Source organism: Hemitrygon akajei, chromosome 13 (genome assembly GCF_048418815.1).
Source record: "Hemitrygon akajei chromosome 13, sHemAka1.3, whole genome shotgun sequence".
In the NCBI taxonomy this organism is placed as follows: Eukaryota; Metazoa; Chordata; class Chondrichthyes; order Myliobatiformes; family Dasyatidae; genus Hemitrygon; species Hemitrygon akajei.
The window spans coordinates 29,330,455-29,356,281 of NC_133136.1; the positions used below are offsets into that span (position 1 = coordinate 29,330,455).

Sequence of the window (25,827 nt, forward strand, 5' to 3'; positions counted from 1 at the left end):
CCAAAAGAGCCTGTAACCATCTGTATTTCAAAATTAAAAAGAAAACAAATCTTTTCCTAGTCTGGCCATATAGATGCTATGTGCACCGGAACTGACTGGAATGGTTGCTGACAATGCAACCATTGTTGGTAGAATCTCAGGTGGTGATGAGAGGGCATACAGGGGTGAGATACGCCAACTAGTGGAGTGGTGCCGCAGCAACAACATGGCACAACATCAGAAGACGAAAGCTGATTGTGGACTTCAGGAAGGGTAAGACACAGGAACACATACCAATCCTCATAGAGGGATCAAAAGTGGAGAGAGTGAGCAGCTTCAAGTTCCTGAGTGTCAAGATCTTTGAGGATCTAACCTGGTCTCAACATATTGATACAGTTATAAAGAAGGCAAGACAGTGGCTATGCTTTATTAGGAGTTCGAAGAGTTTTGGCACGTCAACAAATACACTCAAAAACCTCTATATTTGTACCATGGCGAGCATTCTGACAGGCTGCATCGCTGTCTGGTATGGAGGGGCTACTGCACAGGACTGAAAGAAGCTGCTGAAGGTTGTAAATCTAGTCAGCTCCATCTTGGGCACTAGCCTACAAAGTACCCAGGACATCGTTAGGGAACGGTGTCTCAGAAAGGCAGTGTCCATTATTAAGGACCTCCAGCACCCAGGGCATGCCCTTTTCTCACTGTTACCATCAGGTAGGAGGTACAGAATCCTGAAGGCACACACTCAGCAATTCAGGAACAGCTTCTTCCCCTCTGCCAACTGATTCCTAAATGGTCATTGAAGCTTTGGACACTACCTCACTTTTTTATTTAAATATACAGTATCTCTGTTTTTGCACATTTTAAAAAATCTATTCAATATACATAATTGATTTACTTGTTTATTTATTATCACGTTCTATTTTTTTTCTCTCTGCTAGATTATGTAATGCATTGAACTGCTGGTACTAAATTAACAAATTTCACGTCACATGCCAGTGATAATAAACCTGATTCTGATTCTGATTCTGAACTCATAGCTCAGTATGGCAATTGCTCCGTGCAGAAACACAAGAAACTACAGAGGTCTGTGGACAAACTTCAGCCCATCACAAAAAGCAGTCTCCTCCATTAACTCCATCAACACCTCTCACTGCCTTGGAAAAGAGGCCGTCAAAATGAAAGACCCCTCCCACCCCGGACTTTCTCATCTCCACCCTTCCATTGGGTAGAAGACACAAATACTTGAGTTTGCACCACCAAACTCAATGATAGCTTCTATCCTTGTTATTAGACTTTTGAATGAACCTCTTGTATGTTAAAGATAAACTCTGATTTTATAATCTACATCATCATATCCCCTGCATCTTTTTGTCTACCTGAATTGCACTTCCTCTGTAACTGGAACACTATACTCTGCATTCTGCCATTGTTTTCCCCTTTACTACCTCAATGTACTTATGTTTTGAAATTATCTGTACGGATGGCATGCAGAACATAGATTTTCACTGCAGCTAGGTGCATTGGCAACAGTTAACTGGCCGAGCAGCTTTTGCAGAAATGGAATCCAGATTAGTATTTCAGGATGAAGGTACCTCTTCAGAGTTTGGAAAGAGAGAATACAAGTCAGTTTTAAGTTGCAGGGAAGGGGGGTGGGGGAAATGGATAGAATACATCTAATAAGATGAAGCCTAGATTGCCTTAGTAATAAGCTGTACTTGAGGTTATTTATTCAATGTGTTAATGGGGGGGGGGGGCAGTGAGAGAGAATATAAACAAAGAAACAAAACAACCATGAAAAGAGGGCAGTTAGAGAAAACAAAGGAAATTCAAAATTGCGAAATGCAGAACTACAGGTCATGCCTGTGATGAAGATGAGAGAAAAAGTGAGGCAGTATCACAAACACATAGGTACTTACATCATACACCGGGGTGCTCACTACAGCTACCCAATGAGGTAACCGTATCTTTTGGCCAGGAGCAAATGTTATCAGCTGGTGAGCATCCTTCACAGAGTGTTTCAACCCTTAACCACTACACTTTCCAGCTGGTGGGTCAGCATTGCTGGCCAAGTCACAGCCCACCTGCTCCTGACTTCCAGCTCAACTCCTCTCGCCTGCTCCATATCCAGCAAGATGGTCTTTCTGCTTCCTCCCCCATCCTGTGAGCTGCTTGGCTCTTGCTCTTTTCATCAATGCCCAGTGCTGACAGCAACTTCCATGCTGACTTTGCCAGGAACCCTCTAAAGCCAATCTCCATGGGGAATAGCCACACCTACCATCCTTTGTCCCTGCACTCCTGGACTAAGAATCGGTACTTCAGGGTCTTCCTCTCGTGAGCCTCCTCACATCCTTCCTTCCATGGTACTGTGAGCTCCACCAGGATTATTTTCTTGTCTTCGGTTTTCTTCAATGTCTGATCAAAGTGTGGTTCGCACCATCTCCGGGAACTGCAGTTTCCTCCCCCATCAACCTTCATCTCCCATGATTTGGCAATTTGCAGCAGATTGGATTTAAGCCTCTTTTATATGACTGGTGTGGCCCTCTCCTTGATGAAATTAACTGCCCTGTTTGCCTCTCTGCCAGCTGGTCTCTTTTTATACCTCTCCTGCTCCAGTGTGTCAGCAAGGGACAGCAGGACCTTGTCTTGGCTCCACCCAAACCATCTTTGTGTTAAAGCTGTTTTGCACCCTGACAAATGTGTGTGCCAATGAACCCCGCTGAGCACAAAGCTTGCAGTTAGGGTCTTCTCTCAGCCCCCATGTATGCAGCTGTGATAGTGTATGGGGAGTATCATAGACTGACCACAGGAGGAAAGAAATGCGGAAGGGCTCCAGTCTCCAAAGCTCTGCCCAAGTGATCCTGCACTTGGGAAGACCCCATGTTGTCTAGGTGCCCTGTAACCCCTACTCCACTGCCTTCGATAACCGCCTTTTGTCCTCGCAGTTCCATACTTCTGCCTGACCATGTCCTGCCTATCCCTTGCATTTGCACTCCCCCATCATTGGAAGTGTGCTGAGTCGAGGCTTTGCCATCCCGGTCATGGGTTGCTGATGACATCTTTGTCAGTTGCAGGGAGCTCACTACCTGGTCAATGGTTAAGTTGGCGGCCCAATTTCGGCTTGATCTTGTTTTGACTCCTGCTTGGTTTATTAACTTGTCATCGGAGACCCTCAGTGTTAATACAACTCTACACTTTGCCGACTTGAACTCCTCCATCATCGATGACAATGTAGCTGGCCTGATCTTATGTAGAGATCCACTGAAGAAATACTTGGGGGGGGGGGGATCCACAGGTGCTTGTTAACTTCCCCCTCAATGCCCTCTACAGTAGTCACAATGAAAAGCCAGAGAAACCTTGGTAGAAGACCATGTTGGTACAACCATGTCTTAAATTTACCAGGGAGTGCGGTATTGTCGAACTTCTTCAGCCACTCTTTCGACTGCTTTACAGTGTCGGTGATGTTGGTGCTGTCTGTCATTACTGCATTAAACCACTTTCAAAGATAATTTACTGGGTTGTCCTCTATGGAAGGAATGACTTCTCCCTGTACTTGAAGACTGAACTTGCTAGTAACCTTGCCCTTTTTGATCACCATGAAAATAGACTTCCTGGCCTTAAAGGTCATCCTAGCCCAGGTATCTACATTGTCCAGGGTTTCCAATACCCAGCTGCTTGGACATGCATTATAGTGGTTACTGTGATGTCATCCACGAACCCCTGTATTGCAGGTTGTCGGATCCTGGGCTCCAACGCTGGGCTTTGGGTTACACCTGCTGTTGCTGATATGAGTGGGCTGAAGTGAAGTGCAGCTTGAATCCTCCTAGGTAGCTCACTTTAATGGTGGGATATGGTAGTGGTCCAGGCCAACCTGTATGAGGACATGTGGAATTGATTTATAGGTGTTGGCTAGGTCTAATCAGACAACGCTTTCTTCTGCCTAGCCTTGTGGATCAATTGGCTAATTATTGAGGTATGTTCAGAGCACCCAGAGAAACCTGAGATGCCACCTTTCTGGATGGATGTGTTGATATAGTGGTTCTCCATCATGTAAGAGGTGTGCCTTCTCTCAAGCACTGAGAAGAATATCTTGCACTTCACGATAAGGATGGAGATTGTCCTAAATTGGGTGATTATGGAGGAGTCTTCTTCATTGGGATCAAAGCATCTGCCAGCCATTTTCCAACTTGGTGGAATAGAGCCTTTGGTCCAAATCTTCCTCATTATCTTCCACAACTTCCAGAGGAGCTTTGAGAGTTTCTTATACACCTTGTAGGGTATAGGACTTGGTCTTGGGGCGACAGATGATTTTGCTCTCTTGATGATATCCTGGACGTCTGGCCACGTGAGCTCTGCCACGTTCAGCTCAGTTGCTGGGATTCTTGATTGGGGGACTTTTGGATTGAATTCTCATCCCTGATTCCTACGGGAATTGCTGTGTGATCTTCCCTCTCCTGCTTTGAGCTGGTTAAGGTGCCAGATTTTTGCTGGCTGTTCCTGGTGAATCTGAATGGGTTTTTAAACAAACTGCGCTCTCCTTCGCTCTTTCTCCCTTCTTTGCATTCACAGCTGCTCCACCCTCCTGAGCTTGTGTTCCCACAGTTTTCTGGTTAGATCTTTGACATCTTCTTTTCGTCAGGTGAACTGTCCTTAAATTTCAAGATGGCAGCGCGATGCAGCTTGCAGAGGCCACTCCGGAGCTGATATATTATTTGTTAAGCGAGGGTGTCGTGCGCAATCCTAATCTAATGAAAAACGGACGTGGGAGCATGGAGGAACATCTGGAAATCTCCAGGAAGGCCCTCTTCATTGCTGCTGCTGCTGTGAGGTCCAGGTCTCTGCTGAGAAGAACAGGCCCCCAATCCTCGGGGTTGTGTTGCCGTTGGCAGGGGCGTCTTAATACGCTCGGTAGAGGATGGTGCTCGGAGAAGTTGTGCCAGAGGGGATGGTCGGAGGCTCGGAGGTTCGACGGACTCGGAGTCCGCTGCGGTCAGGTCGCTTTCAGTGTGTGCTGTGTCTGCGAGGCTGGGTTCGACAGAGCTTTCATTCTGTGCTGTGTCTGCGAGGCTGAGTCCGGCGGCACCATGGAAGTCCATAGTGGGGGTATTCTCTTCTGCCGCTGGCGTGGGATGACGAGTCTATCAGGACCCTGAGGACTTGTGGAAACTGTGTGGTGGTTTCTTTCGAACTTATAGTCTTTTAACATCTTTGGACTATCTTCACCATGCCCATGGTCTGTTTTTTTTAAAAATCAAATTATGGTATTGTTTGCACTGTTGTAACTATATGTTGTAACTATGTGGTTTTGTGCAGGTCTTGTAGCTTTAGTTTTTGGTCTTGTTTTGTCCGGTGGATTTGCTGCTCCTTTCCAGAGAACACGCTAAGATGGTAGCGCAATGTTAATATGCAGCAGCCTCTCCGGACTCTGGATTGGGGATTGCCAAACGTTACATGGATTTTCTGGTGTAGTCTATTTTGTCATGTGCTTTGTTGATATCATTCTGGAGGAACGTTGTCTCATTTTTTAACTGCATTGCATTTGTGGTTTTTAAATGACAATAAACTGAATCTGAATCTGAAATTGTTTGTTCACGGTGTTTATCTCACTTCTCAGGTGGCAAATCTCCCTTTCCCTCCTGTTTAGTTGACATGATGGTTTAAGATCCCCTTTTTTCTCCATTAGTGTGAATCACTCTTTAGCAAAGTTGAGCACAACTGGTGTGAGGGAGTCAACTTCCCTGTAGACAGGTCCTGCTAATGTAGCTTCCAAGACGCAACCCAGGTCGTCATCAAACTGCTTCCAAGACACATTGTCTGATGATCTAGGCTATCTGATTCTCCCTTTCCTTGATGAATAGAGTAGGTGTGAGTGGGAGCACTCATTTGGTCCCTTCTTTGGCACTGGGATGGCTCAGGGGCAGAGGGATCTTCAGCTCTGTGGGATGCGTCCTGGCTGGAGTTCTCGAACGTCTCACGGATGACGAGTCTGTGCATTGCACTTGAATCACCTTCATTCCACAACTGGATCTGCTTTGGTGCATCGAGACCTTCGATGTTTCTGCAGATTTTGCCATATTGACACTTTGCAATGAATGCCTCTCTGTTCAATGTTATTTGCTTGAGCTTTCTCATTATCGTATTTCCAATCCTGGCCGTTGCCATTATGTCCATCCTACTGAGTCTCTCATCCTTCCCACCACTCCCCCCAGGAGACTCAGGGTATTGCGTATTTAGTTCATTCATAGCTTGTATGGTGCCCTCTTGTGAGTGCTGCACACAAGGTTGCTAGACTTGAGTGCCCATACCAGTCTTTCCTGGAGTTCAGCTGTCTTTTCAATGTCACTGACCTTTCTTGGTTGCAATTCAGACTTTTCTGGAAGTCACTGGCGAACCAGATGTCTCTTGCGTCATACATTTCCCACATATTTTTTTGTATTTTCCCAGTACAGGCCACCAAGTACCAAGTAAAAGGATTATATTTACCATTAACATCTAATAGAAGGCAAATGTTTAATGACCAATAAAGTTTTCTCTTGCAAAGTGAATCAAATACTCATAATGAATATGATCAATGTCACTGTTAACCTACATTACTTGGTGCTCCTTATAAACATTACTCTGGAGGTGCTTATCTTCTAGGTAATGAAGCCAGGAACCAGAATATTTTCAATCACTCAGAAGTTAAAATAAAGGGAAAAAAACAATAGTTTAAGTGTAAAAGTTAATGGTCCAGCACTATATTACATTTCTATTCCATACCATGCCTAATGATTTTCAGTCAGTTGAACAGAAAGAGCCTAATAAAAGAAGAAAGAGCCCAACTACTCTGCAGTGTATGTATTTGGGAACTGTGCACATAAGCACATTTATGGATGAATCATTTGTATGCAAAGTTACCAGAGACATTAGATTAACTACAAGAGTTGGCAAGTCATGTTTAAAACTTGGAAGAGTCTTATAAGAAAGGATCAACCATTTAGCATAAGGTTTATTATGCAGTTAAGTGTAAATATTTATCATTCTCAACCTGAGAGGGATGTGGGTGTTGAGTAGTTGAATTCCCTCCAATCTGCCTTTTGGACTAAGGGGACAAGGTACTTTAAGCAGGATTCTGTACTTTTTCTAGAACAGTATCCATCATATTGTCAATGAGCTAAATTGCATATTCCTGCTCCCTTTATTCACAGACTAGGAGGGCCGGAATGGCCTGTTTCCGTGCTGTGATTGTTATATAGTTATTATGTTCTTCTGTGGGGGAAACTGCATTTGACCTTGAAAGATGTGTTTGAACAGGTGTGAACCAAATTTCTTGCCATTCCAGCTGGAGAAGCTGATAGCCAATGAACTCCATCAAAACAAAAGGACAGGTAGCTCCAGGGAAACAGAGAGGCTACAGAAGGAGAAGAGGCAAAGAGGTGACCGATGGAATATAGTGTCGAAAAGTGTATGGTCATGTATTTTGATTTTAAAAATACAGGCACAGATTATTTTCTAATTGGAGAAAAATACAAAAATCTGAGGACTTGGGAGTAGTCAGTATTCCCTAAAGTTTAATTTGCAGGTTGAATCGGTGGTGAGGAAAGCAAATGTGATGTTAGATTCCTTTCAAGAGAACTAGAATATAAAAGCAAGGATGTAATGTTGAGGCTTTATAAAGCACCAGTGAGGCCTCATTTGGAGTATCGTGAGCAGTTTTTGGCCCCTTATCTAAGAAAGGATGTGGTGACATTGGAGAGGGTTCAAAGGAGGTTCACAAAAATGATTCTGGGATTGAAAGGCTTATCATATGAAGATCATTTGATGCTCTGGGCCTCTTGTCACTGAAGTTCAGAAAAATGAGGGAGGGGGCTCTCTGAAACCTATCAAATGTTGAAAAGCCTCAAAAGAGGGGATATGAAAAGGATTTTCCCTATGGTGGGTGAGCTTAAGACCAGAAGACACAGCCTTGCAATAGAGGGACTTCCATTTAGAACAGAGGTGAGGAGGAATTTCTTTAGTTAGAGAGTGGTGAATCTGTGGAATTCATTGCCACAGGCGGGTGATAAATTCTTGATTAATCAGGACATGAGGGATATGGGGAGAAGGCAGGAAATTACAGCTGAGATGGCAAGTGGATCAGCCCGATGAAATAACAAAGGAGCCTCAATGGGCCAAATGGTCTAATTCTGCTCCTATATTTTACGGTCTTAAGGACAGTTGATCAGTGTTCCACAGAATCAATGTCAAGCCCTTAGGACACTGTCTCTCAAATCTGAACATTCTTTTGCAGGTAGGATTGCTGAAATGATAGGATACCTGACAAACCCCTTTGGGACCTCAGCCTCCATATCATTAACCCAATTATAGTATCCATTTAAAAGTAGTTGTAACATTTAACTTCAGTAACAAGAAAATGATGTGGTTTTTCAAATGCACATTTTAAATAGGAAGGAGCTTGCTAAAGATTAAGAGTTGAATTACGTTTCTAGTAAAGCAAAGATTAATTCTCACTCTAGATCAATGACTGTTCTTACAACATGTATAATAACTTCGAAAGCACTGCCTGAAATATTAATAGTGGAAGCTTAACAAGTGCATATGACATTTGTCTGTTAACCATTTTAATGGGGGTGTAAACCAGTTAAAATAAAAGGTTAATACCTGCATTAAGAAAGGGACAGTGAAATGTCATATGCATTTCTTAGGTAACTAAATCATCATTGGCAATTTTTAGTTCAGTTAAGCAATCATGTGATGATATGGGGGTGGAATTTGCAGAAGGGGTAGATACAAGCTAGAATTCATGCCCTGCTAGCCTTTAATGGTGTTTCAGAAACTAAGCTGTGTTCTGTCTTTATGTGGAGTTTCAGGGACAAAACCAAAAACTAATGGAATTCGAGAAATGATTCACATCCTTTCATGAATTGTGTGGTTACTACAGCCAGCCATTCTGCTGCTTCTCCATTACCTCTCCTGCAGTGTGATATATTGTCCAGCTTAATGTTCTATTTTTTCCCCCTTACTCTTCAAAAGTTGTTGCCTCATAAAGCGTTGGTGGTTTGATGCCACACTATCCAAATACAAAAACATTTTTTAAGGATGTTCTTCCTTTTAAAGGCAGGGTATAGTTACCTAAAAAGCAGCTACTTTGCTGTAATAAGACCAAGAAGCTTTTTTCTCATCTCCCTGTCTGGACAATGAATGCAGTCAGACAACATCATTGTGTTGCTAACAAAGATGAAGAGGTATTCCGAAGGAAGGATGAGGCAAATTAGGTGGACAAGAGAAGTCAAAGAAAAAGAGAGGACATATAACATTGCAAAAGTTAGAGAGAAGTTAAAGGATTGGGTAGCTTTTAAAAAGCAACAGAAGGCAACTAAATCAATCAGAAGGAAAGAATAGATGAAATATGAAGGTAAGGTAGAAAATAGTATCAAAGAGGATACCAAAAGTTTTTTCAGATATCTGAAAAGTAAAAGAGAGGTGAGAGCGGATATTGAACCACTGGAAAAATGACACTGGAGAGAAAGTAATAGGGGACAAAGAAATGGCACACAAACTACAAACTTTGTAAATAACTATTTTGTGGTTGTCTTCAGAGCTGAAGACAGTAGCTATATGGCAACGCTTGTGAAGCTGGAAGGTCTGAAGGTAGATAAGTCACCCAAACCAGGTGGACTATATCCCGGAGTTCTGAAAGAAGTAGCTGAAGAGATTGTGGGGGAATGATTAATGATCTTTCAAGAATTACTAGATTCCAGAATGGTTCTTGAGAAACTGAAAATTGCAAATGTCAAACACGAGGAAATCTGCAGATGCTGAAAATTCAAACAACAACACACACAAAATGCTGGTGGAACACAGCAGGCCTGGCAGTATCTATAGGGAGAAGTGCTGTCGACGTTTTGGGCCGAGACCCTTCGTCCACTCTTTAATAAGGGTAGGAGGCAGAAGAAAGGAAATTCTAGGCCAGTTAGCCTGAATGCAGTGGTTGGGAAGATGTTGGAATCCATTATTAAGGATGAGGTTTTAGATACTTGGAGGCACATGATAAAGTAGGCCAAATCAGAATGGTTTCCCTCAGGGGAAATCTTGCCTGACAAAACCGTTGGAATTAGTTGAAGGAAATAACAGGCACAATAGATAAAGGAGTGTCAGTGGATGTTGTTTACTTGGAATTTCAGAAAACCTTTGACAAGTTGCCCCACTTGAGGCTGCTTAACAAGCTAAGAGCCCAAGGTATTACAAAAATATACTAGCATGAACAGAAGATTGGCTGACTGACAGGAGACAGAGTTGGAATAAAGGCAGCATATTTTGGTTTGCTGCTGGTGATTAATGGTGTTCGCAGGTACTGGTACTGGGACCACTCTTTCCATGATATACAGTACATCAGTGATTTTTATGATGAAATTGATGGTTTGTGGCCAAATTTGCAGATGATACAAAGATCAGTGGAGGGGCAGGAAGCAGGGCATCTGCGTAAAGAATTTGGAGAATGGACAAAGAAATGGCAGATGGAGAATACTGCTGGAAAATGTCTGGTCATGAACTTTGGTAGAAGGATTAAGGGCATAGTCTGTTTTCTAAACGGAGTGAAAATTCAAAAATCAGAGATTTAACAGGATTTGGGAATGCTTATACAGTGTTTTCTAAAGGTTAACTTGCAAATTGAGTTGATGGTAAGGAAGACAAATGCAGTGTTAGCATTCATTTTAAGAGGACTATGATATGAGAGCAAGGATGTGATGCTGAGGCTCTACAGAGCTGCACTTGGAGAACTGTGATCAGTTCTTATCACAGAACAGTTCTTATCTGTCTCCTTACAGACAGCCCCTTATCTTAGAAAAGACATCCTAGCATTGGAGAGGATCCAGAGTAAGATCTCAAGAATGATTCTGAGTACAAAAGGTATAACATATGAGTTGTGTTTAATGGCTCTGGGCCTGTATTCCACGCAGTTTAAAAGAACGGTGGGGGATGTTCTCATTGAAAGTACTAAATACTGAAGATAGAGTAGTTGTGGACAGTATGTTTCTGATAGTATGCGAGTCTAGGACCAAAGGACACAGCCTCAGAATAGAGGGACATCCTTTTGGAACAGAAATGAGAAGGAATTTCTTTAGGCAGTTGGTCATGTATCTGCAGAATTCATTGTCACATACAGCTGTGGAGAAAAAGTCATTGAGCATATTTACTGCAGAGGTTGATAGCTTCTTGGTTAGTCAGGGCATCAAAAGTTACAGGAGGAAGCCAAAAAAATGGAGTAGAGAAGGATAATAAATCAGCCATGATGGAATGGCAGAACAGACTCTATTGGCCATCTGGCCTAATTCTACTCCCATGTCTTATGCTTTTATTAATGCTGTAATTTATGTAAACTTCAACTGATAATTATATGCACATGTCTTCTGCAGAACTCAACTAGGAAATGAAAGTCAGTAAGTTAAATTATAGGATTGATAATCCAGTGGTCTGGGATAACAAGCCAGTTCAAATGTTACCATTGCATCTGAAGAATCTAACTTCAGTTAACTTAATGATTTCCAATTTAAAATATCTCAGCCTCATACCTGGTATGCAATCTTGCCTGATCTGCAAATGTCCTAATGTTGTACAGGTTTATTTTTTTAATTCAGAGAACTAGCACGGTTAAAGGCCCTTTTGGCCCAATAAGCCCTTGTCACACAATTAAATCCATATGACCAATTAATCTACCAACCTGTACGCCTTTGGACTGTAGGAGGAAATCAGAGCACTCAGAGGAAACTCATGAGGTGACAGAGAAAACTCCTTACAGACAGCGGCAGGAATTCAACCCCGGTCGCTGCCGCTGTGAATCCATATGCTAACTGCTACAATACCATGCCATCCCAAAAAGTAAAAAGCTTAATTACCAGCTCATGCACCATTTAAACATCTGTAAAATGCATAATAACTACTCACCTAGCCTCCTCTGACAGCAACTACAAAAATCATGACCATAACTAACAAGAAGGACGAAGTTCATAGGAACTCCACCATCTTGCCGGTCTAGCCATATACCTACCAGATATTGAACTATATCAAAAGCTCTTCTTCGTCTTCTTAGAGCTCCCTATCCAACATCATGGTAGGAGTTTCTTCTCCAGAAGATAGTTGTAGTTCATGAAAATACCTCACCACCACCTCTCAATGGCAATTGGACATGGGCAATGAATTCTATATTTACAGCAATACCATAGCAATTAAACTAAAATAAAATCAGCTTAGTTTCCTTTTATTAGCTCACAAAGAAAGCTAATTCTAGTTCCTCTACTGCTATCCATATATAAATCAACAGTTTGCCTTGAAACCAAGAATTGTAAGACTGACAAACTTTACCTCAAAATGAATAGGCAGAACTTTGAGTGACAGCTAATTGCCTAGTTATGAAGCCAGAGAATTTATCAAAAGCTTGCTGACAAAGTCGCTCGTCTTCATTATGGATTTGAAGCTCACAGACAATTAAAGTAAATTCATCTGCAGAAATGTCACAAGCTGATAAATCACATTGCCATCACATGCTCAACTGGAGATGACACTTGCTATATTAAACACTGCTCTCTGAAAGTAGAACTCTTTACACAAATGGATAGTATATTGTTTTCAAAAGTTTTATATCAGTTCGATAGCCCTTTTCCTTGAATTGCAATATTCTGAAAAATATCAATGTTCATAGTGTCTGTCATTCTGCATCAGTAGAAAGCTTTGATACTGCCACCGCAGGATCACTTCTTTGTGGTCAATGGAAGGCATGATGCTGTCTTCAATTAAGAGCCTGCAGTCAAGATCAGTGAATATGTATAAATTCAATGCAGTTTCTGCTACTGAGTCATCAACACCTGCACAGACTGCCAAGGGTTTTATATTAATTGTGAATAAGTGTGGCAAAGAAGTGAAATAACAAGGAGCAGTTAGAACAGAATTATACAATGAATTTCACCAGGGGGTCCTGGTAGGATCACTGTTAGTCTTAATATATATTAATAACTTGTCATGGCTATATGAGGCACTCAAGTCAACTTGCTACCAACTAACTTCTGTCAACTTGCAGATGACAGGAAGATCAGAGGAAAACTGAAGCTGTGAGGTAGATAGTAATTGAAACTCAAGGAACTACAGATGTCAGAAATCTGAAATAACAACGAACGATGCTGGAAACAGGTTCGGCAGCATCTGTAAAAAGAGACAGTTAAGGTTTCAGGTTAAAAAACCTTCAGTGAGAAAATATATTAGTTTCAAGGGCAGAGAGAAGGAAAGAATGGCAAAGGGAATATTGAATTCATCGAGAGCATATGGTCTAGAGTAGACAACAATTACTAATAATGGTGGTAGGTTAAACTGCAGCAGTCAGAAAGAAGATAGATAAATATATGATAAGAAAAATTTTGTAGGACTATGTAGAAACAGTGAGTGAGTGCGACTAATGAAGCTGTTCTTACTTAGAGTCCCATATTGGCCAACAGGCTGAATGGCCTCTTTCCATGCTGAATTATTTCATGATTCAGAACTCTGAATAAATATCTTCATTATAGTTTCAATAATATTTCAACAGTTTTATAAAAGCCCTTGCTGGTTCAGTGCCATTATAAAACACTGCTTCCTAAATCAATGGCTTTGTCTTCATGTTTTAAGTTTAAGATCTCAATATTGAAATATTAGAGAATGTCATTTGGACATCTGTGCTCACATTCAGCAAGTCCTGTTCGAAGGTGAGCATGCTTTAAATGCCTCAGCAGTACACATATAACCAGCATTTTGCTCTGCTGAGATTTCATAGGTCAGCTTTTAACCAGTCGATTTCTTTGTCTATTCACTTATTGTTTGAATATAGATTTGTGAAAGCTATTTCACTGAGGCTTTACTTAGTTGGACACCTTTCAGGAGACCAAACAAAAGGTACCAATATAAATATCAAAAAATGACTGGAAATGGTACTCTGCAAATTAATTATATTGTTTCAGCAGTGGAATCTGGCATTAAACCAAACCAAATTGAGATGACAGGAATCAACTCTGTCCTCCAGCTCTAAGTACTTACGGGTTTGGGACACTATAAATCCAATCCTACTGGACATGTGTCCATATCAGAGATTTACCCTTGATTCAGCATAATGTTAATTTGCAAGTTCCATGTAATCACATCAGAAAATTAGCTATTTAAACAAAATATAGAACGTAGGAAAATCAGAGCAGGAGTAGGCCTGTCAAGCCATTCAATAAGATCATGGCTGACCATGGACTCGTCTCCACCTACCCGCCTTTTCCTCATAACCTTTAATTCCCCTACAATGCAAAAATCTATCCAACCTTGTCTTAAATATATTTACTGAAATAATATGGGAGGGAAGAGACTTCTCAAACTACAGACTTGGCTAATTTACAGAGAAAGAGCAAAGGACATTGACTCAGGGCATTCCTGACCTACCAATACCCAATGTTGATTATAAAGGAGAAAAATAGAATGAGATTAAATTCTTCAACACTAGCATCTCTTGTTAAAGTTTATAGCACTTAATTCCTGTGTCCATTATAGTATAGAATGAAAAATTAACATGACCATAGAGAAAGAAATAAACTTCATGAACATGCTTCACCTTGCCATTTTCAGCATTTCCTGATACCCTCAATGTTACATTGTCTTTGATCCTTGAATTATGCTTCATTTAGTCCCCTACACATACCACTTAAGCATTTAACTATGTTCCAATCCTTTTTTAGCATGATACAAACATTTCTTTGGCTTTTCCCGTATGCACTGCCAGGATATGGTTCTATTTTCCTCCCAGATTTCTATCCCTGTTCCTTTGTAAATGTTCATCATCTGTGATATCTTTCAGTTCTACGGAAAGGTTTATCCTTGAAACGTCAACTGATTTGTGTCATGTCGATAGAAAGTGACAGAACTATTGAGCCTCTCAAAAAATAACTGCAGTTTCTCTTGCAGATTTTTAGCATGTGTTTTTTTTGGGCTTTTTTTTGCTTTTTATGTTTGTTCTTTAGTTTAAGGAAAACAATAAATCAACCTAATTCAATTTTGGAGGTGTTTGCCCTTTGAGAGGAGTTGCATTAGGGTCTGCTTCATTTAATGTGCATTCTTGTGTAACATCTGTTAATCTTACAGAAAAAAATGGCATATTGCTTCTTGATGTCTATCTATCCAATGTTTGATAAGCCTTGAAAGGGAGACATGGTGTGCTCTGGGCCATTAACTGAACTCCGCAGCTTAAATTGCCAGGATCAGGGGAAATGTGGATATAACAGGAAAGTGTTGCAGAAATTCAGTATGAGAGTGCTAAATGGCACAGCAGATACGATGGGCAATTTATATTTCTGATCCTACTTATTATGTTTATAGTAGTTCATTCATGCTTAGTAACGTTGATTGGAATGTGTAGGCCTAGAAATCTGGTTGTACCAATGTGAAAACCTTTGGTGCCTCATTGCCCAGCATTAGTATGCATGACAAGTGTATCCGATGTAGGAAGAACTACGCTGATGAATTTATTTTATTTTATTTCTATTAAGAATATTTCAAATGGCTGCAGAGAATGACCTCAGCTCTTTGGGCTTGAGTACAGATCTGAGTAAATCAGTACTTTTCTTAACATGGGCAGGGATGGATTGGACAGCAAAGGGGCAGGTGTGTTAGCACTCCAATACATAACAGATTTTTATAGAGCTATTCCTATGGAGCTTTCCACAGCTGTGAAGCACAAATCTTATTGGCCTACGTGAGACAGCATCGAGCAGGAAAATACAACTCTCAATGCCCTGTGAAGACTAAGGCGCTACATGCGACAGCTCTTTTCATGGCAGCTACAGCTGATCAATCACTGAACACAAGCAATGGACTCATTTTCAGGGACTCTACAGCTCATTTTCTCGGTGTTAGTTAGTTATCTATCTATCTATGTTTGCATTTGCACAGTTTGTCTTCTTTTGCACATTGGTTGTTTGCCTTTGTATGTATTTTTTATTGATTGTATTTATTTGTATTACTGTAAATACCTGCAAGAAAAAGAATTTCAGGGTAATATATGGTGACATATATGTACCTTGATAATAAATTTACTTTGAACTATGAGCTGCCATAGAAGCAAACTAAGCCAACTCTAGTGGCTCATTTAGGCTAGGCACATTGTTGTACTGATCACCCACTCAGCTTTGGATAAAAATATATCCATGTTCCACAAACCAAAGGCAAGTGGGAGCTGAATTTCTCATGCTCTGAGCCACAATGAGCCAACACCTTGGCAGATTATCCATGACCCCCAAAGTATAGCTCTCAACTCATTCTTGGTAACCTAACTTGTGAAAGTTAACATCTGAGTCTGGCTATAGAAATATTTTTTTCAATCTCACCCTCAGGCAAACTGACACGTATGAAATCCTATTCTATGCACCTGGTTCTTGAAAACTTGGAGCATTGATTCACCACATGAATATCTCGGTACAATATGTATGTACTAGAATAAGGTCAGGAAACATTGTACCTTCAGCAGGCTTCTGCTCTCTAAAAGTGACAGAGTAACATATTTTCCAATTCATCACTTCTACTTGCAATGCCATGAACACAATTGATCTCCGTTCATATACCCCACACTTTTTTTCTACTGGACCTGGGATTTGCAAGTAAATTCAAATTCTGATTGTTCATGTCTCTAGTAATTTTGTATGTAACCACTGGGCGGCAACAGAAGTGAAGTGGTTAGCATAACGCTTTACAGTACAGCTGACACAGGTTCAATTCCCAATGCCCCCTGTAAGTTTGTACGTTCTCCTCAAGGCAGTCCGAAGATGTACCAGTTGGTAGGTTAATTGTCCCATGATTCGGCTGACGTTAAAGTTGGTGGGTTACTGTGCAGCATGGCTCGAAAGGCCAGATGGGCATGCTTCACACTGCATCACAATCAATCAATCAATCAATCGATAAATAGATAAATAAATCAATCAATCAATCATGTAGAAGACAGAAGGGTGCCTGCCAATAGCATAATTTTGAGGTCTACAAGGAGAATACATACTAAGGCAGGATGCTTATTTGCTGTGCTTAAGATGTAAGGTGTGAAGGTATGGCTTCAACAGCAGTGAGAAATGACGTATGCCTGGGCGATTAGGAGGTGGACTGAAAAATGGCAGGTGGCTTGTAAGCAAGAGACGGGAAGCAGGAAGTCCTTGTTTCTTGTGGATATTAAGAATCTTACCTTAATAACTCATGAACTCTATTCCAGCCATGTCCTCAGTGCTAACCCCCTAGCATTGACTTCCTTTGCAGTCTCCTCCATAATGAGGTGCCATTTGAAGGGAAGTTTCAGAAAAGGTATTTTTGGATCAACAATTGGGCTGCTCAGTGTTCATTTATTGGTCAGTATTTGTATCCAAAAGCCATGAATATGACATGACAGGAAACACCCCTCATTATAAACTGGATTTAAGCCAACCACCATATGGGATTCAACATCATCATCATATGGGTAATAGCCAAAAAGAGAAAGGAAGGTGAGGTAAACAAAAGAGCTGGTCATTGACTTCAGGAAGGAGGCTGGTGCATATGCTCCTATTTACATCATTGATGCTGTGGTCAAGAGGATTGAAAGTTTCACTTTTCTAGGAGTAAACATCACCAGTACCCAGTCCTGGTCCAACTATGTAGATGCCATAGTCAAACAATTTCATCAATACTTCTACAGGAGCCTAAAGAAATTTGGTATGTATGTCACTTTTGTCCTTCACAAATTTTTATTGATGCACTACAGATACTATCCTATCTGGATGCATAATGGCTTGTAATGGCAACTGCTCTACCCGTGACTGTAAGAAACTGCAGAGTTATGAACATAGCTCGGCACATTGCTGAAACTAGATTCCCCTCTCTGGACTCCGTCTACACTTCTCACTGCCTCAGAAACACAGCCAAAGTAATAAAAGACCCCACCCACTCCAAACATTCTCCCAATTTCCCTCGCCCCATCAAGGAGAATATACAAAGGCCTGAAAGTACTATCCACCAGTCATAGACAGCTTCTACCTACTGATAGATGACTACTGTTCCGGGGCCCTAGTACAAAAAGATTGAACCCAAACCTTACAATCCACCTTGTTATGTCCTTTCACATTATTGTCTACCTGCACTTTCTCTGTAATTATAATACATTATTCTGCATTTTGTTATTCTTTCCCCTTGTACTAACTCAAAGCCCTGTTGTATTGAAATCATCCATATCGATGGCATATAAAATAAAATTTCCACTCTCTCAGCGCGTGATAATAAGAATTCAATTCAATTCAATCGATTATTATGGAAGCAGGTTAACTTGCAGCCAGATTTGGTGGTGAGGAAGGCAAATGCAATGTTAGCATTCATTTCAAGAGGTCTGGAATGAATACGAGAGCAGGGATGTGATGCTGGGGCTTTATAAGGCACCTTGAGTATGCTGAACAATTTTGGGTTCCTCATCTAAGAAGAGATGTGCTGGCATTGGAGAGGGTTCAGAGGAGGTTCACAAGGATGATTCCAGAAATGAAAGGGTTATCATACAAGGAATGTTTGATGGCTCCGGGTCTGTACTTGCTGGAATTTAGAAGGATGAGAGGGGATCTAATTGAAACCTTTCAAGCGTTTAAAGTCTTAGGCAGAGTAGATGTGGAAAGGATGTTTCCCATCGTGGGGGAGTTTAGCTTCAGGATGGAGGGGCATCCATTTAAAACAGAGATATGGATTTTTTTTTAGACAGAGGGTGGTGAATTTGTTCAATTTATTACCACAGGCAACTATGGAGGCCAGGTTGTTGGGTGTATTTAAGGCAGACCTTCATAGGTTCTTGACTGGACACAGCATCAAAGATTACGGGGAGAAGGATGGGGAATGGGGTTGAGAAGGGGGGAAAAAGGATCAGCCATGAGTGAATGGTGGAGAAGATTCAATGGGCCAAATGGCCTAATTCTGCTTCTATGTCTTATGGTCTTATGGTGAAATCTCATGCTAGCAATTAGCATGTCATAATGTAGTTGGCATCAACTGCATTCAAGAGGAATGGCTAAAAGGCATTTTGTAAAGAGAGAATTGCAGATTTCATCCAACAAGTTAAGTTTATAAAATATATCCACCTGCATGTGCTGCAGGGGATGAGTTTGCCTTGCAAACCAATATCCGTAACAGCAGACTAACCTGGCAAATTAGTCCACTGGTGTGCTTTTCAATGCAGTAACTTCTCCCCGTCATTCAATGTTGTTAAGTCCCTCCACCCTACAGTGACTGCTTAATTTCCAAATCATTTACTCCCCCTTCACAATTACATTGACTTGCAACACTTCTCTTAATTATTCACACAGTCACCAATACTATTGTTGTAGACTGCCAGTCTTTAGTCTTGGTTTTCCAGAGATTTATTCTGTTATTACTTATAGCTCATTAGACAAAGTTAATGAGATCAAAGTTCCAATATATGGTGTGTTTTGACCAAAGAAAAGGAGCATGACAATCTGTTATGTATACACAACCCTGTAAACGTATCAGCAGCAACAGAACACACCTGGAGCCTGGTTTTGCTGTTCACAAAACACTATTTTATTAGTAACTATGTAATACAGTAACTTAAACCAGGTAAACCAAGGGTTAGCAGTGTTATGCATACATAGATGTAAAAATATAGTTCCCAAACTTATTCAAGCTCAGGTGGCAAGAGTTACAGTCTTATGATGGTATGTAAGAAAATTCAGTTCAGACCCACAGGTTAACTAATGCAAGATATTTGTAATCCAAAGGCGAATATTGTGAGAAGGCAATTACGTCGATATTCCATAGATTCCATGACAGCAATACAAAATTACAATAGCTGTAAGTTTTATCTCCAAAGTTGTTCCACTCCACACACTACGTATCACCGGTAGTGATCTCCAATGAATAACCTTTCAACACAAGTGATACCACACCTGAATTCAGCTACGGGACATCCCAAAGTGGTGGCCTCAGGATACTCAAACCGAATCCACATATCTCCAACAATAGCTCACCACAAAGGGGACCCTCTTCCAGGGAAAACTACTACCCAGGCAAGGGTAGACACTCCAGTAGATTCCACAAGGTTACCCGAATCACACAACGTGGATAGCCACTTATCCAGTTCCACGACATACAAAATAACTCCAACAGTGACTTCCCACAGGGGTGTCTTTCTTCAGTGAACTACCACACCCAGACAAAGGGTAAACACACAAGTGGTATTAACAAGGGTTTTCCCCTCACCAGAGAACCCACTCCTGCGGATTAACTATGTGACAAACACACTTTCATATCTGAACAGAAACAAACTCACCCTCACGGGTTATTTAGACAAAGAGTCCAAACAGTGATCTCTTTGTCACTAGGTTTCTTCTGTTTCAAACCTTCCTCTCCTCTCCTCTCTGCAAACTTCTTCTAGTTGTAGCAACTTGTGAGAGTCATTTATCAATACTCTGGATTGATCTCAACTCACCCCTTTGGGCTACTGAAAGTTTAAACCAGCAACCGACTCACTGGTGTCTTCCATTGACCGAGTCCATCGTGACTCTGAGCATGTGTCTCTCTGTGTGTGTCTGTGAGAGTCACCTGACCTTGCTTATTCAAAACAAGCCACGCACTTGCATAAACAATCGGTTGTCCATCAAATAACCATCTCTCACCATAGTAACCAAGCAATTTTGTAATCAGTAGAAATCCAACAATGTCTAAAAGTCAGTCTCATTCTCTCGGCATTTTAAAGTGACAGTCCACAGAAAATAAATGAACCCTGGGGTACATAACAATCTTTTTTACAGATGATCATGGACAAATTGCTATGTTCTGATATTTTTGGTGAATCCATTTACATATCAACCTGACAATAAAATGATGAATACAGCCCATTCTTATGTCTATCCATAGTCTATATTTTGTGTTTTCTGATCTCAATAAATTATGGAGCAACTATTGAACCTTTCAGCTTGAGGTCATCTGTTATTTATATTAATAAGAGATCACTGAAACCTGCCCCTCGCTGCACTTATCCAGCGGAATCAAGCTAAACAATTCCAGTCAGGCATAACTGCACATTTTCTATAGAAACATCAAATTTACAAATTAAATTATTTCCTCTTTTGTTTCCTAACTGTGACCAAGCTTGATTCTAGAGCCATGGCATATGTTCAGTCTATAGTGCTGTACTGAGAGTGTTGTACTCCAAAAGGAGCTGTTTTTATTTCAGAAAAGATATCTGCACCATGTTCAATATCACTAGCAATGTCACTCCTGAAATGGCAACTCTGATTCCCATTTCCATAGATACTGCTTGACCTGCTGTGTAACTTCCTTTTTTTTCCAGCAATCAAAAGAAAAAAATAACGTGCTCAGTTTTGGTGTTCTGCACAAGTGCATCATGACTTCCTACCTATATACTCAACATTCAAAGTTCAAAATAAATATATTATCAAATTACATATACACCCTATCCTCATTATATGTGTCTTCAGACTCTGCAGATTCACAGTTATGCGAGGAACCTATTTCTACAAATGTTCCTTATATGCATCCAACACTCACAGTTACGCGAGGAGCACCGCGTTCCCGCCAATACAAGTCAGGTGTGCACGCCTCACAGTCTCACTCCCACTAGTCTCGCATTGGTTTTGGCAAGGTGTAGATATGCGATCTTGTGCTCTGAAACTTTTGTTGGTTTTACCTATGGTGCAGTGCCTCCTAAGCGTCCGATGTCATGTCCTGGGCCATCAGCCGAGCAGCTGAGAACCACTTTAATACTTGAAAAAAAAGTTGGAAATTATAAACAGCGCGACATCAGCTGAAGGTAACACAGCTCTGGGACGCTACTACCGGGAACAGAATCTTGCCTTTAAAGTTCTTTTTTTGCTTGACAATGCGCCAGCCCATCCTAAACATCTGGACAGCATTCCTCCTAACATAACAGTGTGCTTCCTGCCGCCTAATACAACATCGCTGATTCAGCCACTCAACCAAGGTGTAATCTACATTTAAGGCATATTTTTTTACGGTGAACTATCTCTCAGATGCTGCAAGCAACAGACGATTTTGAAAATCCCGGGAGTTTACCAATGGTGAGGGAATGGCGGAAGTCAGAACACTTGGCACAAATGGCAATGGACATGGACCCAAGTTTAGAATGGAGTCAGCATTTCCATCATTCCCTGCTGTCGACCCTTCTTCGCTACAAGCAAACTTATGTTGGAAAACAAAATGCTGCCAAGCAAACAACCCTCACCACTTTATTCAAACCAGTGTCATTTCCTGCTGCCGGCAGTTCTAAGAGATCCGTAAGTCTTGCTTCACTGCTTGCTGTGCTTGATATGTTCCCAACACCACAACACCCACTCCTCTCCTGGAGCATACACACCTGCCACTGTTGGTGAGTACTGTACACCCTAGAATGTTAACTTTTAACTTATGCTGAATATTACCTTAAATTGATGAAATATAATACAAATGTTGCCTTGTGGTACTGCTTTTGTGTTGTATTGGTATGAAAACATGAATAAATTACAGATAAAACATATTTAGGAAGCCTTCTGGAATGCATCCCTATTTTCTCTATTTAAATAATTATTCACATTATGCGTCGACCGCGAGGAACGTATCCCCCCGCATATAATGAGGATAGGGTGTATGTCACCATATACTACTACAAGATTTATTTTCTTGCAGGCCCTTCATGCTAACAGGAACAGAAAGACCTTGAGCTCTCACCATCTCACCTTTAAAATACTTACCACTTGCCTGTGGTCCCTTTGCCCCCTCTTGATGTCCTGAAATTGTGTAAAAGGCTGTGTAAGTGCAAGTATTCTAATATTTAATTCTTTCCCACACTTGTAAGTATTTTTCTTTCCTTGGTATCAATCCCAACTAAGACCCATTTCCCTTCAGAAGCTAGTATCTTGCAAAGCACATAACCTGTCACCAGCGAAATCCTGCAATGATGCTAGATTTGTCCTTGAATAATGGGCAAGATAAAAACATCACTTGCTCAGGACTTAATTGCACCCAAACTGAAATTTGCATTTGGTAAAGCTCAGACAATTCAGGCCTTCAAATATACTAAGTCCATGCAAAATTTACAAAAAGCACAAAGATTAAAAATAAAATGGTTTTCAACAAAGTTGTTTGCCTGCAGAATGACAGCACATAATCTTAAGCAATAAATTCAGGGAAGAGTACAACATACTCCAAGGACACAAATAACTTTACAATAAACAACTATTCACCAATGACAGATGCTTGTGTAATATTTCAGTGCATTTCCTGGAAATGGTGTATAATAGAAGCTAAACTGCAAACATTTCATAGCCATCCTCAGAATTTACTGTTCCAATCAACTAGGAGCTCAAATGGTTTTCAGTAAATCACCCACTCTGGAAGCCTTAGGCATTGGCAGTTTGAAACTCTATATATAAGATGAGTTACTGCAAATAAGACATGACCAAATGCCATAAACTCGTTTCATACATTTGCTGCCCTAGCCAATTTTTACTGTATATACAGACATTTACCCTGTGAATACTGATTCCACGGTTACTAGTTTGGAAAGCAATTTGATACGTAAGTGGTTGCAAAATCTTTTAAAATACAATGAATTTGCTGCCCCATTAGTTCCATTTATTAATTTGGATCTCACTGGGGTTCTAAAATGTGACCAACGCATACATTTCAAGCAGTCAAAGATGCTTCAAATATACTCCGGATTTGTCATGGCGCACTACTAAAATAAACACAAAAAAACCTTCACAAAGCCCCCATTCTGAATTATTCTAGAAAAACAATGTTGAATTTAGCCAATATGAAAGTTAACTCTTTTTCTCTCTCCACAGATGCTGACTAAGCCCCTTAGGGTTGCATACTGATTGCCACCCACGGCTCTAATCTGCTAATTAAATTTGCCGACAACACTACATTGATTGGCCCTATCTAAACAATAATGAGGTGGCCTACAGGGAAGAAATCATCTCTCTGACACAATGGTGTCAAGAAAACAACCTCTCCCTCAATGTCGCTGTCATGGTCCGGTCCGTGAGGTCTGCATTCCAGTTCACGGTCCGGTCCATCACACCTTAAGCCAGGTTTTCCCTTGTTCTGTTGGGTGCTCTAATGGAGCCACCTGATTCTCTTTTTGGGCTGGCTACATAAATAGCTCCTGGGTTCAGCTTCATTTGCTAAACTGTTCACCTTCACTTTCCCCCTGAAGCCTTGCCTGGATTGCTGGCAAGTTCTACTGCTGGTGCAAGACTGGAGCCTTGCTGTGTCTAGATAAGGAACTGTCTATCGTTGTTTGGAACTGTTTTTGTGTCCACGCCTTTGCTAGGTAGGTCTGGCTGTTTGTCGTTACCTTGTTTTGGGAACTGTCTCTGTGTTCTGTGTACCAGTCCCAACCTTAAGTCCTGCTCCTTAGGAGGGGTCCTGGCTCTGTGTTCCATGTCCCTGTGTTCCTGTTCTCTCAAGACCAAGGCTCTGTGTTCCTGTTCTCTTGAGACTAAGGCTCTGTATTCAGGCATCTGAAGATTGAGTCAAGGCTTCGGGCTCTTGTCCTGTGCAGGAGTTCCAAGTCTAGTCCTATAGCCAAGCCTCGAAGAACCCAAGCCTCACCTAGTCCTGTAGCCAAGCCTCGAAGAACCCTAGCCTCATCATGACCTCACCTAGTTCCGGGGTCCAAGACCGAGTCAAGAACCAGGTTCTGGGACCTTGTCCAATCTCTGGCTCAGAGTCCATACCGAAGCCTCAAAGAACCCAAGTCTCATCCAGTCCTGTAGCCACAGCATGTCCATGCCTAGTTCCGGGGTCCGAGCCAAGACCCAGGTTCTGGGTCTATGTCCAGTCTCTGGTTCGGAGTCCAAGCCCAGGCTCCTAGTTCCCTGTTCCTTGTTCTGGTCCTGCTTTCCCAGCCAAAGTCCTAGCCCAAGTCAGTGTTCCTGTCCCAGATCCTATTGTGTCCTGTCCAGTCCCTAACTCTAGTCCTGTCCAGTTCCCAGTACTTCAGTGTCTGTGTCTTGCTTTTGGGTCCGGTCCCAGCGCCCCCCAGTTGCAAAAACAAATGAGCTAGTTGTGGATTACAGGAGGAATGGAGATGGGCTAACCCCTATTGACATCAATGGATCTGGGGGTAAGAGGGTAAACAACTTCAAGTTCCTTGGCATTCACATCACCAAGGACCTCACGTGGTCTGTACACACCAGCTGTATGGTGAAAAAGGCACAACAGTGCCTCTTTCACTCCAGACAGTTGAGGAAGTTTGCTATGGGCCCCCAAATCCCACAGGGGCACAACTGAGAGCATCCTGATCGGCTGCATCACTACCTGGTATGGGAAATGTACCTCACTTAATCACAGGACTCTGCAGAGACTGGTGCAGACAGCCCAGCACATCTGTAGTTGTGAACTTCCCATGATTCAAGAATTTTACAAGGACACACGTGTAAAAAGGGCCTGTAGGATCATTGGGACCCAAGCCATCCCAACCACAATCTATTCCAGCTACTACCATCTGGGAAGCAGTACCGGGACCAACAGGCTCTGCCACCAGGCCATCAGACTGATGAATGCACGCTGATTTAAGTGTACTCAGTATTACACTGACTGTTCTGTTTATTATAAATTAATATAATTGCACATTTCTCATTTAGATGGAGACGTAACGCAAAGATTTTTACTCCTCATGTATGTGAAGGATGTAAGAAATAAAGTCAGTTCAATTCAACTTGAGTATTTCCAACATTTACTATTTATTTAGAATTTCCAATATCAAGGTACAACGGTGGCACACACCAGCTGAATTAACAGAATTGTAACCTGGAGGCTTGGACTAATGATTAA

At 41.4% G+C, this 25,827-nt stretch overlaps 1 protein-coding gene across 2 annotated transcripts in view; it reads right to left on the reverse strand.

Moving 5' to 3' along the window:
• LOC140737730 (GTP-binding protein Rit2-like) overlaps positions 1-25,827 on the reverse strand; it is a 324,036-nt gene that overhangs the window by 209,377 nt on the left and 88,832 nt on the right. The window contains exon 1 of one of the 2 annotated variants that reach the window (XM_073064316.1): positions 12,008-12,027. The exons of the other annotated variant lie outside the window; for it this stretch is intronic. The gene's annotated coding sequence lies outside the window, so the exon portion shown is untranslated. Of the gene's footprint in view, positions 1-12,007; positions 12,028-25,827 lie in introns of those variants that run through there. 2 annotated transcript variants of the gene reach the window in all.